Source organism: Panthera tigris, chromosome B2 (genome assembly GCF_018350195.1).
Source record: "Panthera tigris isolate Pti1 chromosome B2, P.tigris_Pti1_mat1.1, whole genome shotgun sequence".
NCBI classification, from domain to species: domain Eukaryota; kingdom Metazoa; phylum Chordata; class Mammalia; order Carnivora; family Felidae; genus Panthera; species Panthera tigris.
The window spans coordinates 69,943,349-69,947,143 of NC_056664.1; the positions used below are offsets into that span (position 1 = coordinate 69,943,349).

General features: G+C 33.9%; 1 long non-coding RNA gene across 1 annotated transcript; it reads right to left on the bottom strand.

The window, feature by feature from the left end:
* Window positions 1-1,105: 1,105 nt before the first annotated feature.
* LOC122238406 lies at window positions 1,106-3,322 on the bottom strand. Its single transcript, XR_006217320.1, has 2 exons — window positions 3,283-3,322; window positions 1,106-1,267 (listed from the first exon to the last, which is right to left on the bottom strand). It is a non-coding gene; the product is annotated as an uncharacterized LOC122238406 (long non-coding RNA).
* Between the last annotated feature and the right edge of the window lie 473 nt (window positions 3,323-3,795).

Sequence of the window (3,795 nt, forward strand, 5' to 3'; positions counted from 1 at the left end):
TTACCTCTTCATGTGGTACATTCTATGGGTTTGGACAAATGTATAATGACATATATCCATCATTATAATATCATATAGAGTATTCCACTGCCCTAAGAACTCTCTATGCTTCACTTATTCATTTCTCTTCCCCCAATCCCTGGCAATCACTGACCTTTTTACTATCTTCATAGTTTTGCCTTTTCCAGAACATCATATAGATGGAATCATACAGTATGTGGCCTTTCAGATTGGGCTTATTTTACTTAGTAATATGCATTTAATTTTCTTCCATGTCTTTTCATTGCTTGATAGTTCATTTATTTTTAATATTGAATAGTATTCCATGTTCTGGATGTTCCACACTTCTTTTACCCATTCCCCTCCTGAAGGACATCTCAGTTGCTTCCAAGCTTTAACAATTATGAATAAAGCAGCTATAAGCAACTGTGCACAGGTTTTTGTGTGGACATGAGTTTTCAACTTCTAAGAGCCATCCTCTTTCCTCTCTCCTCTTATTCCTAGCTCCCATTATGGTCTCAGAATAAAACCTTAACACATTTTTGTCTTTATGGGCATTCATTTACTCCATTTTTTTGTTCTTGTTGTTTTTCTCTTAGACTTGCTTAGCTTCTCAGCTTCTATGTGGGGAAAAAAAGCCCCCCTTTTTTTAGCCCTAAAATTGACAATACAAGATGAAAGCAGACCCTAATGCCAGGTTTCCCCTCTCTGTATTTCTATCTTCTAAATGATCTTAGTCACATAGCTTTTCACTGCATTATTGGTTCTCCAATGCTTTCAGGCAGAATTTTTTAAATATAAATTTTGTCCTGAGTTTCTCTTTGTCCCCATCGGGAGGATGTGCCTGAAAAATCTGATCTGCATCTACTGGACACTGAAGTTAAAGAATGCATGTTTTTATTGCAAAATTCAAGTCAGTATTCTTTTACCTTCGTACTAAAGTCCCTGGGAAATGCCCGTTCACATTTATAATAGTAACAAACTTTTATGCTTTTAAATTTTGCATGGTTGAGAATACTTTACATCTGTTTAGTGACTTAAAGCTTTCATGGTACTTTTATATGTGGCACTGCTGTGATCCTCACAACAGCAAATCTAAAGCAAGTCAGATATGATTTTCTTTACTTTTGGGAAGAGGGATTGGAGATATAGGGATATGAAATGACTTCCTCAAGGCCACACAGCTTGACAAAACTTAGAAGTACTGCACCGAATATTCAGTCTTATAATTCGCATTTGAAGTGCTGTTCCACACTGCCAACTCATCCTAGAACACAGAAGAGACCCACTGAGAACAAAGTAAGCAACAAATCACTAGAAAGTGACAAGCACCTATCATATGGGTTTTTATACAGATATTTATTTCTTCTCTACAATTATAAAATGAATTCTATCCACCCACAAACATGTTGACCATACTTTATTCAATAAACATACCCTTTTCATACTTACACTTGACTATGCTTAGTCAAGAGCTGCATTACTACTTAGAAAACAATAGTTCAAATGTTTCTTTCAGATTGAAATTATAAAACGTTAATGCCTACTAACTTACTTAAACACTTAGAACCTACTTTTAGTCATCCATTCTCTAATATAGGTAGAATTCATGGTAGAATTCCTTAGAACACAATTCATAGTAGACATTTTATAAAGTACATGTAAATAAAGGGCATGTAATTAGGATTCATTTTAATTTTGCAATGCACCAAAAATAGCATTAACATTTTCACATGCCTTTCCTATTAGAAGGTTCTACAGATAATAGGACAATAGTTAACACTGAACACTAAGTGCTATAGCCACACAGTTCTAAGGACTGTTGCCATTAGGGTTTCTTTAAAAGTTCTTCAAAAGTACCTCGGGACTTTTTGCCTCAAGGCTCTTGCACATGATATTCCCTGTCAGGAATCCTATTTTAAACCCAACCGTAGAATACAAATTGTCTGACAAAGAGATGATTGAAGAATCATTTGGATCCAAAACTCCAAGTTCTTTAATTCAGTGACTAAATCCATCAAGCTACTTCTTTAGAAATATGAAGGTAAAATGTACGCAACGTTTTTTAGTTGCCATATAATAATAAATAATATGTATAAAAATAAACATAAAAATAAAAATAAATAATAAATAATATAATAAATATAAAGCCATATAATTTATTCATCTAATCTCAAATAATCTACGTGAATGCATGCTCTAAAAATGTGGTAATGCCTTCATTCTCATTCATTCTTTCCATATAGAATAAGTTCATTTCTTCTTTTATCTTTTCACATCTGCAGCATCTTAAACTAAAAAATACCTTGGTGAAAGTGTTCTGATTTGAACTAAAAAGAAGAGTCATATAATGCTAAATGTTTAAACATTTTGCATTCTTTTAAAAAATAATATTGCATAAGAAACTAAAATATTTTGTGCAATTATTTCATGTATCCTTATGAGAACTCTGTCTTTTTAAAGAAGACATGATTCTAATATTAAAATTAATATAAAAGTATTGGAGATATATTAATGACAAAATGTTGTATTACAAAATCTGGAGCACAACATCTCTCTAGTATGTCTTGTAAAAGACAAAATAGATATGCAAAAAATAGTGTAATGTGCCTTTTACAGCACCAGGCCAAATTTAATGAACTCACTTTGCATACACTGACAGATGAATTGCTGGTGTTGCGAGCTCTCTACAAAGAATTGTTCAAAGATATGACATAATTACATATCCAGAGCCTAATTCAAAATTTGGTATTTTAATGTAGCAGTTGTCTTTTATTAATAATTTTACACAAATAGTCTAGGTTATTTTAAAAAATGGTAGCATATATCTTTTTTTTTAACTTTATTTTTTATGTTTTTAAATTTATATCCAAATTAATTAGCGTATAGTGCAACAATGATTTCAGGAGTAGATTCCTTAGTGCCCTTATCCATTTAGCCCATCCCTCCTCCCACAACCCCTTCCGTAACCCTCAGTTTGTTCTCCATATTTATGAGTCTCCTCTGTTTTGTCCCCTCCCTGTTTTTATATTATTTTTATTTCCCTTCCCTTATGTTCATCTGTTTTGCCTCTTAAAGTCCTCATATGAGTGAAGTCATATGATTTTTGTCTTTCTCTGACTGACTAATTTCATTTAGCATAATACCCTCCAGTTCCATCCACATAGTTGCAAATGGCAAGATTTCATTCTTTTTGATTGCCAAGTAATACTCCATTGTATATATACACCACATTTTCTTTATCCATTCATCCATCGAGGGAAATTTGGGCTCTTTCCATACCTTGGCTATTGTTGATAGTGCTGCTATAAACACAGGGGTGCATGTGTCCCTTTGAAAGAGCACACCTGTATTCCGTGGATAAATGCCTAGTAGTGCAATTGCTGGGTTGTAGGGTAGTTCTATGTTTAGTTTTTTGAGGAACCTCCAGACTGTTTTCCAGAGTGGCTGCACCAGCTTGCATTCCCACCAACAATGCAAAAGAGATCCTCTCTCTCCACGTCCTTGCCAACATCTACTGTTGCCTGAGTTGTTAATGTTAGCCATTCTGACAGGCGTCAGATGGTATCTCACTGAGGTTTTGATTTGTATTTCCCTGATGATGAGTGATGTGGAGCATTTTTCATGTGTCAGTTGGCCATCTGGATGTCTTCTTTGGAGAAGTGTCTCTTCATGTCTTTTGCCCATTTCTTCACTGGATTATTTGTTTTTTGGGTGTTGACTTTGATAAGTTCCGTATAGATTTTGGATACTAACCCTTTATGTAATATGTCATTTGAAAATATCTTCTCCCAT